The sequence below is a fragment of the Sesamum indicum genome, linkage group LG5 (assembly GCF_026168435.1).
Source record: "Sesamum indicum cultivar Baizhima isolate 11 linkage group LG5, ASM2616843v1, whole genome shotgun sequence".
Classification (NCBI taxonomy): domain Eukaryota; kingdom Viridiplantae; phylum Streptophyta; class Magnoliopsida; order Lamiales; family Pedaliaceae; genus Sesamum; species Sesamum indicum.
The window spans coordinates 9,152,400-9,174,204 of NC_142661.1; positions in this window are offsets into that span (position 1 = coordinate 9,152,400).

A 21,805-nucleotide genomic window follows, 5' to 3' on the forward strand; every position below is an offset into this window, starting at 1 on the left:
AAACTTGACACAAACGTTGGTCTAGAGCTGCGAATTTGTGTGGTAAATTGGCTAAGCGTAATAATAACTACAAGTTAGTATAAAAGGGAAATAAACTTGCTTCAATAAAATCGTGCAAAAGAGCTTACTTTTGAACGTTGTCAGAATTCGACGAAACATGACCCAACCGTTGGTCTAGACCCAAGAATTTGTGGGATAAATTTGCTAAGCGTAATATTACCTACAAGTTAGTATAAAAGGGAAACAAACTTGCTTCAATAAAATCGTTCAAAACAGCTAAATTTTGAACGTTCACAGAATTCGAGGAAACTTGATCCAACCGTAGGTCTAGACCGAAGCATTTGTGTGGTAAATTTTCTAAGAGTAATAATACCTATAAGTTAGTATAAAAGGGAAACAAACTTGCTTTAATAAAACCGTGCAAAACAGCTAAATTTTGAACGTTCTCAGAATTCGACGAAACTTAACCCAACCGTAGGTCTAGAACCAAGAATTTGTGTGGTTAATAATACCTACAAGTTAGTGTAAAAGAAAAACAATTTTGCTTTAATAAAATTGTGCAAAACAGCTAACTTTTGAACGTTATCAGAATTCGACGAAACTTGTCCCAAACATTGGTCTACATCCCAGCATTTGTGTTGTATATTTGCTAATCTTAATAATAACTACAAGTTAGTATAAAAGGAAAATGAATTTGCTTTAATAAAACCGTGCAAAACAGCTAAATTTTGACCGTTCTCAAAATTCGACGAAATTTGACACAAACGTTGATCTACGCGCAAGAATTTGTGTGGTAATTTTGGAAAGCATAATAACAACTACAAGTTAGTACAAAAGGGAAACAAACTTGCTTTAATAAAACCGTGCAAAACAACTAAATTTTAACGTTCACAGAATTCGACGAAACTTGACACAAACGTCGGTCTAGAGCTGCGAATTTGTGTGGTAAATTGGCTAAGCGTAATAATAACTACAAGTTAGTACAAGAGGGAAACAAACTTGCTTTAATAAAACCGTGCAAAATAGCTAAATTTTAACGTTCACAGAATTCGACGAAACTTGACACAAACGTTGGTCTAGAGCTGCGAATTTGTGTGGTAAATTGGCTAAGCGTAATAATAACTACAAGTTAGTATAAAAGGGAAATAAACTTGCTTCAATAAAATCGTGCAAAAGAGCTTACTTTTGAACGTTGTCAGAATTCGACGAAACATGACCCAACCGTTGGTCTAGACCCAAGAATTTGTGGGATAAATTTGCTAAGCGTAATATTACCTACAAGTTAGTATAAAAGGGAAACAAACTTGCTTCAATATAATCGTTCAAAACAGCTAAATTTTGAACGTTCACAGAATTCGAGGAAACTTGATCCAACCGTAGGTCTAGACCGAAGCATTTGTGTGGTAAATTTTCTAAGAGTAATAATACCTATAAGTTAGTATAAAAGGGAAACAAACTTGCTTTAATAAAACCGTGCAAAACAGCTAAATTTTGAACGTTCTCAGAATTCGACGAAACTTAACCCAACCGTAGGTCTAGAACCAAGAATTTGTGTGGTTAATAATACCTACAAGTTAGTGTAAAAGAAAAACAATTTTGCTTTAATAAAATTGTGCAAAACAGCTAACTTTTGAACGTTATCAGAATTCGACGAAACTTGTCCCAAACATTGGTCTACATCCCAGCATTTGTGTTGTATATTTGCTAATCTTAATAATAACTACAAGTTAGTATAAAAGGAAAATGAATTTGCTTTAATAAAACCGTGCAAAACAGCTAAATTTTGACCGTTCTCAAAATTCGACGAAATTTGACACAAACGTTGATCTACGCCCAAGAATTTGTGTGGTAATTTTGGAAAGCATAATAACAACTAGAAGTTAGTATAAAAGGAAAATGAATTTGCTTTAATAAAACCGTGCAAAACAGCTAAATTTTGACCGTTCATAGAATTCGACGAAACTTGACACAAACGTTGGTCTAGAGCTGCGAATTTGTGTGGTAAATTGGCTAAGCGTAATAATAACTACAAGTTAGTACAAAAGGGAAACAAACTTGCTTTAATAAAACCGTGCAAAACAGTTAAATTTTAACGTTCACAGAATTCGACGAAACTTGACACAAACGTTGGTCTAGAGCTGCGAATTTGTGTGGTAAATTGGCTAAGCGTAATAATAACTACAAGTTAGTATAAAAGGGAAATAAACTTGCTTCAATAAAATCGTGCAAAAGAGCTTACTTTTGAACGTTGTCAGAATTCGACGAAACATGACCCAACCGTTGGTCTAGACCCAAGAATTTGTGGGATAAATTTGCTAAGCGTAATATTACCTACAAGTTAGTATAAAAGGGAAACAAACTTGCTTCAATAAAATCGTTCAAAACAGCTAAATTTTGAACGTTCACAGAATTCGAGGAAACTTGATCCAACCGTAGGTCTAGACCGAAGCATTTGTGTGGTAAATTTTCTAAGAGTAATAATACCTATAAGTTAGTATAAAAGGGAAACAAACTAGCTTTAATAAAACCGTGCAAAACAGCTAAATTTTGAACGTTCTCAGAATTCGACGAAACTTAACGCAACCGTAGGTCTAGAACCAAGAATTTGTGTGGTTAATAATACCTACAAGTTAGTGTAAAAGAAAAACAATTTTGCTTTAATAAAATTGTGCAAAACAGCTAACTTTTGAACGTTATCAGAATTCGACGAAACTTGTCCCAAACATTGGTCTACATCCCAGCATTTGTGTTGTATATTTGCTAATCTTAATAATAACTACAAGTTAGTATAAAAGGAAAATGAATTTGCTTTAATAAAACCGTGCAAAACAGCTAAATTTTGACCGTTCTCAAAATTCGACGAAATTTGACACAAACGTTGATCTATGCCCAAGAATTTGTGTGGTAATTTTGGAAAGCATAATAACAACTACAAGTTAGTACAAAAGGGAAACAAACTTGCTTTAATAAAACCGTGCAAAACAGCTAAATTTTAACGTTCATAGAATTCGACGAAACTTGACACAAACGTTGGTCTAGAGCTGCGAATTTGTGTGGTAAATTGGCTAAGCGTAATAATAACTACAAGTTAGTACAAAAGGGAAACAAACTTGCTTTAATAAAACCGTGCAAAACAGTTAAATTTTAACGTTCACAGAATTCGACGAAACTTGACACAAACGTTGGTCTAGAGCTGCGAATTTGTGTGGTAAATTGGCTAAGCGTAATAATAACTACAAGTTAGTATAAAAGGGAAATAAACTTGCTTCAATAAAATCGTGCAAAAGAGCTTACTTTTGAACGTTGTCAGAATTCGACGAAACATGACCCAACCGTTGGTCTAGACCCAAGAATTTGTGGGATAAATTTGCTAAGCGTAATATTACCTACAAGTTAGTATAAAAGGGAAACAAACTTGCTTCAATAAAATCGTGCAAAACAGCTAAATTTTGAACGTTCACAGAATTTGAGGAAACTTGACCCAACCGTAGGTCTAGACCGAAGCATTTGTGTGGTAAGTTTTCTAAGAGTAATAATACCTATAAGTTAGTATAAAAGGAAAACAAACTTGCTTTAATAAAACCGTGCAAAACAGCTAAATTTTGAACGTTCTCAGAATTCGACGAAACTTAACCCAACCGTATGTCTAGAACCAAGAATGTGTGTGGTTAATAATACCTACAAGTTAGTGTAAAAGAAAAACAATTTTGCTTTAATAAAATTGTGCAAAACAGCTAACTTTTGAACGTTATCAGAATTCGACGAAACTTGTCCCAAACATTGGTCTATATCCCAGCATTTGTGTTGTATATTTGCTAATCTTAATAATAACTACAAGTTAGTATAAAAGGAAAATGAATTTGCTTTAATAAAACCGTGCAAAACAGCTAAATTTTGACCGTTCTCAAAATTCGACGAAATTTGACACAAACGTTGATCTACGCGCAAGAATTTGTGTGGTAATTTTGGAAAGCATAATAACAACTACAAGTTAGTACAAAAGGGAAACAAACTTGCTTTAATAAAACCGTGCAAAACAACTAAATTTTAAAGTTCACAGAATTCGACGAAACTTGACACAAACGTCGGTCTAGAGCTGCGAATTTGTGTGGTAAATTGGCTAAGCGTAATAATAACTACAAGTTAGTACAAGAGGGAAACAAACTTGCTTTAATAAAACCGTGCAAAACAGCTAAATTTTAACGTTCACAGAATTCGACGAAACTTGACACAAACGTTGGTCTAGAGCTGCGAATTTGTGTGGTAAATTGGCTAAGCGTAATAATAACTACAAGTTAGTATAAAAGGGAAATAAACTTGCTTCAATAAAATCGTGCAAAAGAGCTTACTTTTGAACGTTGTCAGAATTCGACGAAACATGACCCAACCGTTGGTCTAGACCCAAGAATTTGTGGGATAAATTTGCTAAGCGTAATATTACCTACAAGTTAGTATAAAAGGGAAACAAACTTGCTTCAATAAAATCGTTCAAAACAGCTAAATTTTGAACGTTCACAGAATTCGAGGAAACTTGATCCAACCGTAGGTCTAGACCGAAGCATTTGTGTGGTAAATTTTCTAAGAGTAATAATACCTATAAGTTAGTATAAAAGGGAAACAAACTTGCTTTAATAAAACCGTGCAAAACAGCTAAATTTTGAACGTTCTCAGAATTCGACGAAACTTAACCCAACCGTAGGTCTAGAACCAAGAATTTGTGTGGTTAATAATACCTACAAGTTAGTGTAAAAGAAAAACAATTTTGCTTTAATAAAATTGTGCAAAACAGCTAACTTTTGAACGTTATCAGAATTCGACGAAACTTGTCCCAAACATTGGTCTACATCCCAGCATTTGTGTTGTATATTTGCTAATCTTAATAATAACTACAAGTTAGTATAAAAGGAAAATGAATTTGCTTTAATAAAACCGTGCAAAACAGCTAAATTTTGACCGTTCTCAAAATTCGACGAAATTTGACACAAACGTTGATCTACGCCCAAGAATTTGTGTGGTAATTTTGGAAAGCATAATAACAACTACAAGTTAGTACAAAAGGGAAACAAACTTGCTTTAATAAAACCGTGCAAAACAGCTAAATTTTAACGTTCATAGAATTCGACGAAACTTGACACAAACGTTGGTCTAGAGCTGCGAATTTGTGTGGTAAATTGGCTAAGCGTAATAATAACTACAAGTTAGTACAAAAGGGAAACAAACTTGCTTTAATAAAACCGTGCAAAACAGTTAAATTTTAACGTTCACAGAATTCGACGAAACTTGACACAAACGTTGGTCTAGAGCTGCGAATTTGTGTGGTAAATTGGCTAAGCGTAATAATAACTACAAGTTAGTATAAAAGGGAAATAAACTTGCTTCAATAAAATCGTGCAAAAGAGCTTACTTTTGAACGTTGTCAGAATTCGACGAAACATGACCCAACCGTTGGTCTAGACCCAAGAATTTGTGGGATAAATTTGCTAAGCGTAATATTACCTACAAGTTAGTATAAAAGGGAAACAAACTTGCTTCAATAAAATCGTGCAAAACAGCTAAATTTTGAACGTTCACAGAATTTGAGGAAACTTGACCCAACCGTAGGTCTAGACCGAAGCATTTGTGTGGTAAGTTTTCTAAGAGTAATAATACCTATAAGTTAGTATAAAAGGAAAACAAACTTGCTTTAATAAAACCGTGCAAAACAGCTAAATTTTGAACGTTCTCAGAATTCGACGAAACTTAACCCAACCGTATGTCTAGAACCAAGAATGTGTGTGGTTAATAATACCTACAAGTTAGTGTAAAAGAAAAACAATTTTGCTTTAATAAAATTGTGCAAAACAGCTAACTTTTGAACGTTATCAGAATTCGACGAAACTTGTCCCAAACATTGGTCTATATCCCAGCATTTGTGTTGTATATTTGCTAATCTTAATAATAACTACAAGTTAGTATAAAAGGAAAATGAATTTGCTTTAATAAAACCGTGCAAAACAGCTAAATTTTGACCGTTCTCAAAATTCGACGAAATTTGACACAAACGTTGATCTACGCGCAAGAATTTGTGCGGTAATTTTGGAAAGCATAATAACAACTACAAGTTAGTACAAAAGGGAAACAAACTTGCTTTAATAAAACCGTGCAAAACAACTAAATTTTAACGTTCACAGAATTCGACGAAACTTGACACAAACGTCGGTCTAGAGCTGCGAATTTGTGTGGTAAATTGGCTAAGCGTAATAATAACTACAAGTTAGTACAAGAGGGAAACAAACTTGCTTTAATAAAACCGTGCAAAACAGCTAAATTTTAACGTTCACAGAATTCGACGAAACTTGACACAAACGTTGGTCTAGAGCTGCGAATTTGTGTGGTAAATTGGCTAAGCGTAATAATAACTACAAGTTAGTATAAAAGGGAAATAAACTTGCTTCAATAAAATCGTGCAAAAGAGCTTACTTTTGAACGTTGTCAGAATTCGACGAAACATGACCCAACCGTTGGTCTAGACCCAAGAATTTGTGGGATAAATTTGCTAAGCGTAATATTACCTACAAGTTAGTATAAAAGGGAAACAAACTTGCTTCAATAAAATCGTTCAAAACAGCTAAATTTTGAACGTTCACAGAATTCGAGGAAACTTGACCCAACCGTAGGTCTAGACCGAAGCATTTGTGTGGTAAATTTTCTAAGAGTAATAATACCTATAAGTTAGTATAAAAGGGAAACAAACTTGCTTTAATAAAACCGTGCAAAACAGCTAAATTTTGAACGTTCTCAGAATTCGACGAAACTTAACCCAACCGTAGGCCTAGAACCAAGAATTTGTGTGGTTAATAATACCTACAAGTTAGCGTAAAAGAAAAACAATTTTGCTTTAATAAAATTGTGCAAAACAGCTAACTTTTGAACGTTATCAGAATTCGACGAAACTTGTCCCAAACATTGGTCTACATCCCAGCATTTGTGTTGTATATTTGCTAATCTTAATAATAACTACAAGTTAGTATAAAAGGAAAATGAATTTGCTTTAATAAAACCGTGCAAAACAGCTAAATTTTGACCGTTCTCAAAATTCGACGAAATTTGACACAAACGTTGATCTACGCCCAAGAATTTGTGTGGTAATTTTGGAAAGCTTAATAACAACTACAAGTTAGTACAAAAGGGAAACAAACTTGCTTTAATAAAACCGTGCAAAACAGCTAAATTTTAACGTTCACAGAATTCGACGAAACTTGACACAAACGTTGGTCTAGAGCTGCGAATTTGTGTGGTAAATTGGCTAAGCGTAATAACAACTACAAATTAGTACAAAAGGGAAACAAACTTGCTTTAATAAAACCGTGCAAAACAGCTAAATTTTAACGTTCACAGAATTCGACGAAACTTGACACAAACGTTGGTCTAGAGCTGCGAATTTGTGTGGTAAATTGGCTAAGCGTAATAATAACTACAAGTTAGTATAAAAGGGAAATAAACTTGCTTCAATAAAATCGTGCAAAAGAGCTTACTTTTGAACGTTGTCAGAATTCGACGAAACATGACCCAACCGTTGGTCTAGACCCAAGAATTTGTGGGATAAATTTGCTAAGCGTAATATTACCTACAAGTTAGTATAAAAGGGAAACAAACTTGCTTCAATAAAATCGTGCAAAACAGCTAAATTTTGAACGTTCACAGAATTTGAGGAAACTTGACCCAACCGTAGGTCTAGACCGAAGCATTTGTGTGGTAAGTTTTCTAAGAGTAATAATACCTATAAGTTAGTATAAAAGGAAAACAAACTTGCTTTAATAAAACCGTGCAAAACAGCTAAATTTTGAACGTTCTCAGAATTCGACGAAACTTAACCCAACCGTATGTCTAGAACCAAGAATGTGTGTGGTTAATAATACCTACAAGTTAGTGTAAAAGAAAAACAATTTTGCTTTAATAAAATTGTGCAAAACAGCTAACTTTTGAACGTTATCAGAATTCGACGAAACTTGTCCCAAACATTGGTCTATATCCCAGCATTTGTGTTGTATATTTGCTAATCTTAATAATAACTACAAGTTAGTATAAAAGGAAAATGAATTTGCTTTAATAAAACCGTGCAAAACAGCTAAATTTTGACCGTTCTCAAAATTCGACGAAATTTGACACAAACGTTGATCTACGCGCAAGAATTTGTGTGGTAATTTTGGAAAGCATAATAACAACTACAAGTTAGTACAAAAGGGAAACAAACTTGCTTTAATAAAACCGTGCAAAACAACTAAATTTTAACGTTCACAGAATTCGACGAAACTTGACACAAACGTCGGTCTAGAGCTGCGAATTTGTGTGGTAAATTGGCTAAGCGTAATAATAACTACAAGTTAGTACAAGAGGGAAACAAACTTGCTTTAATAAAACCGTGCAAAACAGCTAAATTTTAACGTTCACAGAATTCGACGAAACTTGACACAAACGTTGGTCTAGAGCTGCGAATTTGTGTGGTAAATTGGCTAAGCGTAATAATAACTACAAGTTAGTATAAAAGGGAAATAAACTTGCTTCAATAAAATCGTGCAAAAGAGCTTACTTTTGAACATTGTCAGAATTCGACGAAACATGACCCAACCGTTGGTCTATACCCAAGAATTTGTGGGATAAATTTGCTAAGCGTAATATTACCTACAAGTTAGTATAAAAGGGAAACAAACTTGCTTCAATAAAATCGTGCAAAACAGCTAAGTTTTGAACGTTCACAGAATTCGAGGAAACTTGACCCAACCGTAGGTCTAGACCGAAGCATTTGTGTGGTAAATTTTCTAAGAGTAATAATACCTATAAGTTAGTATAAAAGGGAAACAAACTTGCTTTAATAAAACCGTGCAAAACAGCTAAATTTTGAACGTTCTCAGAATTCGACGAAACTTAACCCAACCGTAGGTCTAGAACCAAGAATTTGTGTGGTTAATAATACCTACAAGTTAGCGTAAAAGAAAAACAATTTTGCTTTAATAAAATTGTGCAAAACAGCTAACTTTTGAACGTTATCAGAATTCGACGAAACTTGTCCCAAACATTGGTCTACATCCCAGCATTTGTGTTGTATATTTGCTAATCTTAATAATAACTACAAGTTAGTATAAAAGGAAAATGAATTTGCTTTAATAAAACCGTGCAAAACAGCTAAATTTTGACCGTTCTCAAAATTCGACGAAATTTGACACAAACATTGATCTACGCCCAAGAATTTGTGTGGTAATTTTGGAAAGATAATAACAACTACAAGTTAGTACAAAAGGGAAACAAACTTGCTTTAATAAAACCGTGCAAAACAGCTAAATTTTAACGTTCACAGAATTCGACGAAACTTGACACAAACGTTGGTCTAGAGCTGCGAATTTGTGTGGTAAATTGGCTAAGCGTAATAACAACTACAAGTTAGTACAAAAGGGAAACAAACTTGCTTTAATAAAATCATGCAAAACAGCTAAATTTTAAAGTTCACAGAATTCGACGAAACTTGACACAAACGTTGGTCTAGAGCTGCGAATTTGTGTGGTAAATTGGCTAAGCGTAATAATAACTACAGGTTAGTATAAAAGGGAAATAAACTTGCTTCAATAAAATGGTGCAAAAGAGCTTACTTTTGAACGTTGTCAGAATTCGACGAAACATGACCCAACCGTTGGTCTAGACCCAAGAATTTGTGGGATAAATTTGTTAAGCGTAATATTACCTACAAGTTAGTATAAAAGGGAAACAAACTTGCTTCAATAAAATCGTGCAAAACAGCTAAATTTTGAACGTTCACAGAATTCGAGGAAACTTGACCCAACCGTAGGTCTAGACCGAAGCATTTGTGTGGTAAATTTTCTAAGAGTAATAATACCTATAAGTTAGTATAAAAGGGAAACAAACTTGCTTTAATAAAACCGTGCAAAACAGCTAAATTTTGAACGTTCTCAGAATTCGACGAAACTTAACCCAACCGTAGGTCTAGAACCAAGAATTTGTGTGGTTAATAATACCTACAAGTTAGTGTAAAAGAAAAACAATTTTGCTTTAATAAAATTGTGCAAAACAGCTAACTTTTGAACGTTATCAGAATTCGACGAAACTTGTCCCAAACATTGGTCTATATCCCAGCATTTGTGTTGTATATTTGCTAATCTTAATAATAACTACAAGTTAGTATAAAAGGAAAATGAATTTGCTTTAATAAAACCGTGCAAAACAGCTAAATTTTGACCGTTCTCAAAATTCGACGAAATTTGACACAAACGTTGATCTACGCGCAAGAATTTGTGTGGTAATTTTGGAAAGCATAATAACAACTACAAGTTAGTACAAAAGGGAAACAAACTTGCTTTAATAAAACCGTGCAAAACAACTAAATTTTAACTTTCACAGAATTCGACGAAACTTGACACAAACGTCGGTCTAGAGCTGCGAATTTGTGTGGTAAATTGGCTAAGCGTAATAATAACTACAAGTTAGTACAAGAGGGAAACAAACTTGCTTTAATAAAACCGTGCAAAACAGCTAAATTTTAACGTTCACAGAATTCGACGAAACTTGACACAAACGTTGGTCTAGAGCTGCGAATTTGTGTGGTAAATTGGCTAAGCGTAATAATAACTACAAGTTAGTATAAAAGGGAAATAAACTTGCTTCAATAAAATCGTGCAAAAGAGCTTACTTTTGAACGTTGTCAGAATTCGACGAAACATGACCCAACCGTTGGTCTAGACCCAAGAATTTGTGGGATAAATTTGCTAAGCGTAATATTACCTACAAGTTAGTATAAAAGGGAAACAAACTTGCTTCAATAAAATCGTTCAAAACAGCTAAATTTTGAACGTTCACAGAATTCGAGGAAACTTGACCCAACCGTAGGTCTAGACCGAAGCATTTGTGTGGTAAATTTTCTAAGAGTAATAATACCTATAAGTTAGTATAAAAGGGAAACAAACTTGCTTTAATAAAACCGTGCAAAACAGCTAAATTTTGAACGTTCTCAGAATTCGACGAAACTTAACCCAACCGTAGGTCTAGAACCAAGAATTTGTGTGGTTAATAATACCTACAAGTTAGCGTAAAAGAAAAACAATTTTGCTTTAATAAAATTGTGCAAAACAGCTAACTTTTGAACGTTATCAGAATTCGACGAAACTTGTCCCAAACATTGGTCTACATCCCAGCATTTGTGTTGTATATTTGCTAATCTTAATAATAACTACAAGTTAGTATAAAAGGAAAATGAATTTGCTTTAATAAAACCGTGCAAAACAGCTAAATTTTGACCGTTCTTAAAATTCGACGAAATTTGACACAAACGTTGATCTACGCCCAAGAATTTGTGTGGTAATTTTGGAAAGCATAATAACAACTACAAGTTAGTACAAAAGGGAAACAAACTTGCTTTAATAAAACCGTGCAAAACAGCTAAATTTTAACGTTCACAGAATTCGACGAAACTTGACACAAACGTTGGTCTAGAGCTGCGAATTTGTGTGGTAAATTGGCTAAGCGTAATAACAACTACAAGTTAGTACAAAAGGGAAACAAACTTGCTTTAATAAAATCATGCAAAACAGCTAAATTTTAAAGTTCACAGAATTCGACGAAACTTGACACAAACGTTGGTCTAGAGCTGCGAATTTGTGTGGTAAATTGGCTAAGCGTAATAATAACTACAAGTTAGTATAAAAGGGAAATAAACTTGCTTCAATAAAATCGTGCAAAAGAGCTTACTTTTGAACGTTGTCAGAATTCGACGAAACATGACCCAACCGTTGGTCTAGACCCAAGAATTTGTGGGATAAATTTGCTAAGCGTAATATTACCTACAAGTTAGTATAAAAGGGAAACAAACTTGCTTCAATAAAATCGTGCAAAACAGCTAAATTTTGAACGTTCACAGAATTCGAGGAAACTTGACCCAACCGTAGGTCTAGACCGAAGCATTTGTGTGGTAAGTTTTCTAAGAGTAATAATACCTATAAGTTAGTATAAAAGGAAAACAAACTTGCTTTAATAAAACCGTGCAAAACAGCTAAATTTTGAACGTTCTCAGAATTCGACGAAACCTAACCCAACCGTATGTCTAGAACCAAGAATGTGTGTGGTTAATAATACCTACAAGTTAGTGTAAAAGAAAAACAATTTTGCTTTAATAAAATTGTGCAAAACAGCTAACTTTTGAACGTTATCAGAATTCGACGAAACTTGTCCCAAACATTGGTCTATATCCCAGCATTTGTGTTGTATATTTGCTAATCTTAATAATAACTACAAGTTAGTATAAAAGGAAAATGAATTTGCTTTAATAAAACCGTGCAAAACAGCTAAATTTTGACCGTTCTCAAAATTCGACGAAATTTGACACAAACGTTGATCTACGCGCAAGAATTTGTGTGGTAATTTTGGAAAGCATAATAACAACTACAAGTTAGTACAAAAGGGAAACAAACTTGCTTTAATAAAACCGTGCAAAACAACTAAATTTTAACGTTCACAGAATTCGACGAAACTTGACACAAACGTCGGTCTAGAGCTGCGAATTTGTGTGGTAAATTGGCTAAGCGTAATAATAACTACAAGTTAGTACAAGAGGGAAACAAACTTGCTTTAATAAAACCGTGCAAAACAGCTAAATTTTAACGTTCACAGAATTCGACGAAACTTGACACAAACGTTGGTCTAGAGCTGCGAATTTGTGTGGTAAATTGGCTAAGCGTAATAATAACTACAAGTTAGTATAAAAGGGAAATAAACTTGCTTCAATAAAATCGTGCAAAAGAGCTTACTTTTGAACGTTGTCAGAATTCGACGAAACATGACCCAACCGTTGGTCTAGACCCAAGAATTTGTGGGATAAATTTGCTAAGCGTAATATTACCTACAAGTTAGTATAAAAGGGAAACAAACTTGCTTCAATAAAATCGTGCAAAACAGCTAAGTTTTGAACGTTCACAGAATTCGAGGAAACTTGACCCAACCGTAGGTCTAGACCGAAGCATTTGTGTGGTAAATTTTCTAAGAGTAATAATACCTATAAGTTAGTATAAAAGGGAAACAAACTTGCTTTAATAAAACCGTGCAAAACAGCTAAATTTTGAACGTTCTCAGAATTCGACGAAACTTAACCCAACCGTAGGTCTAGAACCAAGAATTTGTGTGGTTAATAATACCTACAAGTTAGCGTAAAAGAAAAACAATTTTGCTTTAATAAAATTGTGCAAAACAGCTAACTTTTGAACGTTATGAGAATTCGACGAAACTTGTCCCAAACATTGGTCTACATCCCAGCATTTGTGTTGTATATTTGCTAATCTTAATAATAACTACAAGTTAGTATAAAAGGAAAATGAATTTGCTTTAATAAAACCGTGCAAAACAGCTAAATTTTGACCGTTCTCAAAATTCGACGAAATTTGACACAAACGTTGATCTACGCCCAAGAATTTGTGTGGTAATTTTGGAAAGCATAATAACAACTACAAGTTAGTACAAAAGGGAAACAAACTTGCTTTAATAAAACCGTGCAAAACAGCTAAATTTTAACGTTCACAGAATTCGACGAAACTTGACACAAACGTTGGTCTAGAGCTGCGAATTTGTGTGGTAAATTGGCTAAGCGTAATAACAACTACAAGTTAGTACAAAAGGGAAACAAACTTGCTTTAATAAAATCATGCAAAACAGCTAAATTTTAAAGTTCACAGAATTCGACGAAACTTGACACAAACGTTGGTCTAGAGCTGCGAATTTGTGTGGTAAATTGGCTAAGCGTAATAATAACTACAAGTTAGTATAAAAGGGAAATAAACTTGCTTCAATAAAATCGTGCAAAAGAGCTTACTTTTGAACGTTGTCAGAATTCGACGAAACATGACCCAACCGTTGGTCTAGACCCAAGAATTTGTGGGATAAATTTGCTAAGCGTAATATTACCTACAAGTTAGTATAAAAGGGAAACAAACTTGCTTCAATAAAATCGTGCAAAACAGCTAAATTTTGAACGTTCACAGAATTTGAGGAAACTTGACCCAACCGTAGGTCTAGACCGAAGCATTTGTGTGGTAAGTTTTCTAAGAGTAATAATACCTATAAGTTAGTATAAAAGGAAAACAAACTTGCTTTAATAAAACCGTGCAAAACAGCTAAATTTTGAACGTTCTCAGAATTCGACGAAACTTAACCCAACCGTATGTCTAGAACCAAGAATGTGTGTGGTTAATAATACCTACAAGTTAGTGTAAAAGAAAAACAATTTTGCTTTAATAAAATTGTGCAAAACAGCTAACTTTTGAACGTTATCAGAATTCGACGAAACTTGTCCCAAACATTGGTCTATATCCCAGCATTTGTGTTGTATATTTGCTAATCTTAATAATAACTACAAGTTAGTATAAAAGGAAAATGAATTTGCTTTAATAAAACCGTGCAAAACAGCTAAATTTTGACCGTTCTCAAAATTCGACGAAATTTGACATAAACGTTGATCTACGCGCAAGAATTTGTGTGGTAATTTTGGAAAGCATAATAACAACTACAAGTTAGTACAAAAGGGAAACAAACTTGCTTTAATAAAACCGTGCAAAACAGCTAAATTTTAACGTTCACAGAATTCGACGAAACTTGACACAAACGTCGGTCTAGAGCTGCGAATTTGTGTGGTAAATTGGCTAAGCGTAATAATAACTACAAGTTAGTACAAGAGGGAAACAAACTTGCTTTAATAAAACCGTGCAAAACAGCTAAATTTTAACGTTCACAGAATTCGACGAAACTTGACACAAACGTTGGTCTAGAGCTGCGAATTTGTGTGGTAAATTGGCTAAGCGTAATAATAACTACAAGTTAGTATAAAAGGGAAATAAACTTGCTTCAATAAAATCGTGCAAAAGAGCTTACTTTTGAACGTTGTCAGAATTCGACGAAACATGACCCAACCGTTGGTCTAGACCCAAGAATTTGTGGGATAAATTTGCTAAGCGTAATATTACCTACAAGTTAGTATAAAAGGGAAACAAACTTGCTTCAATAAAATCGTGCAAAACAGCTAAATTTTGAACGTTCACAGAATTTGAGGAAACTTGACCCAACCGTAGGTCTAGACCGAAGCATTTGTGTGGTAAGTTTTCTAAGAGTAATAATACCTATAAGTTAGTATAAAAGGAAAACAAACTTGCTTTAATAAAACCGTGCAAAACAGCTAAATTTTGAACGTTCTCAGAATTCGACGAAACTTAACCCAACCGTATGTCTAGAACCAAGAATGTGTGTGGTTAATAATACCTACAAGTTAGTGTAAAAGAAAAACAATTTTGCTTTAATAAAATTGTGCAAAACAGCTAACTTTTGAACGTTATCAGAATTCGACGAAACTTGTCCCAAACATTGGTCTATATCCCAGCATTTGTGTTGTATATTTGCTAATCTTAATAATAACTACAAGTTAGTATAAAAGGAAAATGAATTTGCTTTAATAAAACCGTGCAAAACAGCTAAATTTTGACCGTTCTCAAAATTCGACGAAATTTGACATAAACGTTGATCTACGCGCAAGAATTTGTGTGGTAATTTTGGAAAGCATAATAACAACTACAAGTTAGTACAAAAGGGAAACAAACTTGCTTTAATAAAACCGTGCAAAACAGCTAAATTTTAACGTTCACAGAATTCGACGAAACTTGACACAAACGTCGGTCTAGAGCTGCGAATTTGTGTGGTAAATTGGCTAAGCGTAATAATAACTACAAGTTAGTACAAGAGGGAAACAAACTTGCTTTAATAAAACCGTGCAAAACAGCTAAATTTTAACGTTCACAGAATTCGACGAAACTTGACACAAACGTTGGTCTAGAGCTGCGAATTTGTGTGGTAAATTGGCTAAGCGTAATAATAACTACAAGTTAGTATAAAAGGGAAATAAACTTGCTTCAATAAAATCGTGCAAAAGAGCTTACTTTTGAACGTTGTCAGAATTCGACGAAACATGACCCAACCGTTGGTCTAGACCCAAGAATTTGTGGGATAAATTTGCTAAGCGTAATATTACCTACAAGTTAGTATAAAAGGGAAACAAACTTGCTTCAATAAAATCGTGCAAAACAGCTAAGTTTTGAACGTTCACAGAATTCGAGGAAACTTGACCCAACCGTAGGTCTAGACCGAAGCATTTGTGTGGTAAATTTTCTAAGAGTAATAATACCTATAAGTTAGTATAAAAGGGAAACAAACTTGCTTTAATAAAACCGTGCAAAACAGCTAAATTTTGAACGTTCTCAGAATTCGACGAAACTTAACCCAACCGTATGTCTAGAACCAAGAATGTGTGTGGTTAATAATACCTACAAGTTAGTGTAAAAGAAAAACAATTTTGCTTTAATAAAATTGTGCAAAACAGCTAACTTTTGAACGTTATCAGAATTCGACGAAACTTGTCCCAAACATTGGTCTATATCCCAGCATTTGTGTTGTATATTTGCTAATCTTAATAATAACTACAAGTTAGTATAAAAGGAAAATGAATTTGCTTTAATAAAACCGTGCAAAACAGCTAAATTTTGACCGTTCTCAAAATTCGACGAAATTTGACATAAACGTTGATCTACGCGCAAGAATTTGTGTGGTAATTTTGGAAAGCATAATAACAACTACAAGTTAGTACAAAAGGGAAACAAACTTGCTTTAATAAAACCGTGCAAAACAGCTAAATTTTAACGTTCACAGAATTCGACGAAACTTGACACAAACGTCGGTCTAGAGCTGCGAATTTGTGTGGTAAATTGGCTAAGCGTAATAATAACTACAAGTTAGTACAAGAGGGAAACAAACATGCTTTAATAAAACCGTGCAAAACAGCTAAATTTTAACGTTCACAGAATTCGACGAAACTTGACACAAACGTTGGTCTAGAGCTGCGAATTTGTGTGGTAAATTGGCTAAGCGTAATAATAACTACAAGTTAGTATAAAAGGGAAATAAACTTGCTTCAATAAAATCGTGCAAAAGAGCTTACTTTTGAACGTTGTCAGAATTCGACGAAACATGACCCAACCGTTGGTCTAGACCCAAGAATTTGTGGGATAAATTTGCTAAGCGTAATATTACCTACAAGTTAGTATAAAAGGGAAACAAACTTGCTTCAATAAAATCGTGCAAAACAGCTAAGTTTTGAACGTTCACAGAATTCGAGGAAACTTGACCCAACCGTAGGTCTAGACCGAAGCATTTGTGTGGTAAATTTTCTAAGAGTAATAATACCTATAAGTTAGTATAAAAGGGAAACAAACTTGCTTTAATAAAACCGTGCAAAACAGCTAAATTTTGAACGTTCTCAGAATTCGACGAAACTTAACCCAACCGTATGTCTAGAACCAAGAATGTGTGTGGTTAATAATACCTACAAGTTAGTGTAAAAGAAAAACAATTTTGCTTTAATAAAATTGTGCAAAACAGCTAACTTTTGAACGTTATCAGAATTCGACGAAACTTGTCCCAAACATTGGTCTATATCCCAGCATTTGTGTTGTATATTTGCTAATCTTAATAATAACTACAAGTTAGTATAAAAGGAAAATGAATTTGCTTTAATAAAACCGTGCAAAACAGCTAAATTTTGACCGTTCTCAAAATTCGACGAAATTTGACATAAACGTTGATCTACGCGCAAGAATTTGTGTGGTAATTTTGGAAAGCATAATAACAACTACAAGTTAGTACAAAAGGGAAACAAACTTGCTTTAATAAAACCGTGCAAAACAGCTAAATTTTAACGTTCACAGAATTCGACGAAACTTGACACAAACGTCGGTCTAGAGCTGCGAATTTGTGTGGTAAATTGGCTAAGCGTAATAATAACTACAAGTTAGTACAAGAGGGAAACAAACTTGCTTTAATAAAACCGTGCAAAACAGCTAAATTTTAACGTTCACAGAATTCGACGAAACTTGACACAAACGTTGGTCTAGAGCTGCGAATTTGTGTGGTAAATTGGCTAAGCGTAATAATAACTACAAGTTAGTATAAAAGGGAAATAAACTTGCTTCAATAAAATCGTGCAAAAGAGCTTACTTTTGAACGTTGTCAGAATTCGACGAAACATGACCCAACCGTTGGTCTAGACCCAAGAATTTGTGGGATAAATTTGCTAAGCGTAATATTACCTACAAGTTAGTATAAAAGGGAAACAAACTTGCTTCAATAAAATCGTGCAAAACAGCTAAATTTTGAACGTTCACAGAATTCGAGGAAACTTGACCCAACCGTAGGTCTAGACCGAAGCATTTGTGTGGTAAGTTTTCTAAGAGTAATAATACCTATAAGTTAGTATAAAAGGAAAACAAACTTGCTTTAATAAAACCGTGCAAAACAGCTAAATTTTGAACGTTCTCAGAATTCGACGAAACTTAACCCAACCGTATGTCTAGAACCAAGAATGTGTGTGGTTAATAATACCTACAAGTTAGTGTAAAAGAAAAACAATTTTGCTTTAATAAAATTGTGCAAAACAGCTAACTTTTGAACGTTATCAGAATTCGACGAAACTTGTCCCAAACATTGGTCTATATCCCAGCATTTGTGTTGTATATTTGCTAATCTTAATAATAACTACAAGTTAGTATAAAAGGAAAATGAATTTGCTTTAATAAAACCGTGCAAAACAGCTAAATTTTGACCGTTCTCAAAATTCGACGAAATTTGACATAAACGTTGATCTACGCGCAAGAATTTGTGTGGTAATTTTGGAAAGCATAATAACAACTACAAGTTAGTACAAAAGGGAAAGAAACTTGCTTTAATAAAACCGTGCAAAACAGCTAAATTTTAACGTTCACAGAATTCGACGAAACTTGACACAAACGTCGGTCTAGAGCTGCGAATTTGTGTGGTAAATTGGCTAAGCGTAATAATAACTACAAGTTAGTACAAGAGGGAAACAAACTTGCTTTAATAAAACCGTGCAAAACAGCTAAATTTTAACGTTCACAGAATTCGACGAAACTTGACACAAACGTTGGTCTAGAGCTGCGAATTTGTGTGGTAAATTGGCTAAGCGTAATAATAACTACAAGTTAGTATAAAAGGGAAATAAACTTGCTTCAATAAAATCGTGCAAAAGAGCTTACTTTTGAACGTTGTCAGAATTCGACGAAACATGACCCAACCGTTGGTCTAGACCCAAGAATTTGTGGGATAAATTTGCTAAGCGTAATATTACCTACAAGTTAGTATAAAAGGGAAACAAACTTGCTTCAATAAAATCGTTCAAAACAGCTAAATTTTGAACGTTCACAGAATTCGAGGAAACTTGACCCAACCGTAGGTCTAGACCGAAGCATTTGTGTGGTAAATTTTCTAAGAGTAATAATACCTATAAGTTAGTATAAAAGGGAAACAAACTTGCTTTAATAAAACCGTGCAAAACAGCTAAATTTTGAACGTTCTCAGAATTCGACGAAACTTAACCCAACCGTAGGTCTAGAACCAAGAATTTGTGTGGTTAATAATACCTACAAGTTAGCGTAAAAGAAAAACAATTTTGCTTTAATAAAATTGTGCAAAACAGCTAACTTTTGAACGTTATCAGGATTCGACGAAACTTGTCCCAAACATTGGTCTACATCCCAGCATTAATGTTGTATATTTGCTAATCTTAATAATAACTACAAGTTAGTATAAAAGGAAAATGAATTTGCTTTAATAAAACCGTGCAAAACAGCTAAATTTTGACCGTTCTCAAAATTCGACGAAATTTGACACAAACGTTGATCTACGCCCAAGAATTTGTGTGGTAATTTTGGAAAGCATAATAACAACTACAAGTTAGTACAAAAGGGAAACAAACTTGCTTTAATAAAACCGTGCAAAACAACTAAATTTTAACGTTCACAGAATTCGACGAAACTTGACACAAACGTCGGTCTAGAGCTGCGAATTTGTGTGGTAAATTGGCTAAGCGTAATAACAACTACAAGTTAGTACAAGAGGGAAACAAACTTGCTTTAATAAAACCGTGCAAAACAGCTAAATTTTAACGTTCACAGAATTCGACGAAACTTGACACAAACGTTGGTCTAGAGCTGCGAATTTGTGTGGTAAATTGGCTAAGCGTAATAATAACTACAAGTTAGTATAAAAGGGAAATAAACTTGCTTCAATAAAATCGTGCAAAAGAGCTTACTTTTGAACGTTGTCAGAATTCGACGAAACATGACCCAACCGTTGGTCTAGACCCAAGAATTTGTGGGATAAATTTGCTAAGCGTAATATTACCTACAAGTTAGTATAAAAGGGAAACAAACTTGCTTCAATAAAATCGTGCAAAACAGCTAAATTTTGAACGTTCACAGAATTTGAGGAAACTTGACCCAACCGTAGGTCTAGACCGAAGCATTTGTGTGGTAAGTTTTCTAAGAGTAATAATACCTATAAGTTAGTATAAAAGGAAAACAAACTTGCTTTAATAAAACCGTGCAAAACAGCTAAATTTTGAACGTTCTCAGAATTCGACGAAACTTAACCCAACCGTATGTCTAGAACCAAGAATGTGTGTGGTTAATAATACCTACAAGTTAGTGTAAAAGAAAAACAATTTTGCTTTAATAAAATTGTGCAAAACAGCTAACTTTTGAACGTTATCAGAATTCGACGAAACTTGTCCCAAACATTGGTCTATATCCCAGCATTTGTGTTGTATATTTGCTAATCTTAATAATAACTACAAGTTAGTATAAAAGGAAAATGAATTTGCTTTAATAAAACCGTGCAAAACAGCTAAATTTTGACCGTTCTCAAAATTCGACGAAATTTGACATAAACGTTGATCTACGCGCAAGAATTTGTGTGGTAATTTTGGAAAGCATAATAACAACTACAAGTTAGTACAAAAGGGAAACAAACTTGCTTTAATAAAACCGTGCAAAACAGCTAAATTTTAACGTTCACAGAATTCGACGAAACTTGACACAAACGTCGGTCTAGAGCTGCGAATTTGTGTGGTAAATTGGCTAAGCGTAATAATAACTACAAGTTAGTACAAGAGGGAAACAAACTTGCTTTAATAAAACCGTGCAAAACAGCTAAATTTTAACGTTCACAGAATTCGACGAAACTTGACACAAACGTTGGTCTAGAGCTGCGAATTTGTGTGGTAAATTGGCTAAGCGTAATAATAACTACAAGTTAGTATAAAAGGGAAATAAACTTGCTTCAATAAAATCGTGCAAAAGAGCTTACTTTTGAACGTTGTCAGAATTCGACGAAACATGACCCAACCGTTGGTCTAGACCCAAGAATTTGTGGGATAAATTTGCTAAGCGTAATATTACCTACAAGTTAGTATAAAAGGGAAACAAACTTGCTTCAATAAAATCGTGCAAAACAGCTAAGTTTTGAACGTTCACAGAATTCGAGGAAACTTGACCCAACCGTAGGTCTAGACCGAAGCATTTGTGTGGTAAATTTTCTAAGAGTAATAATACCTATAAGTTAGTATAAAAGGGAAACAAACTTGCTTTAATAAAACCGTGCAAAACAGCTAAATTTTGAACGTTCTCAGAATTCGACGAAACTTAACCCAACCGTATGTCTAGAACCAAGAATGTGTGTGGTTAATAATACCTACAAGTTAGTGTAAAAGAAAAACAATTTTGCTTTAATAAAATTGTGCAAAACAGCTAACTTTTGAACGTTATCAGAATTCGACGAAACTTGTCCCAAACATTGGTCTATATCCCAGCATTTGTGTTGTATATTTGCTAATCTTAATAATAACTACAAGTTAGTATAAAAGGAAAATGAATTTGCTTTAATA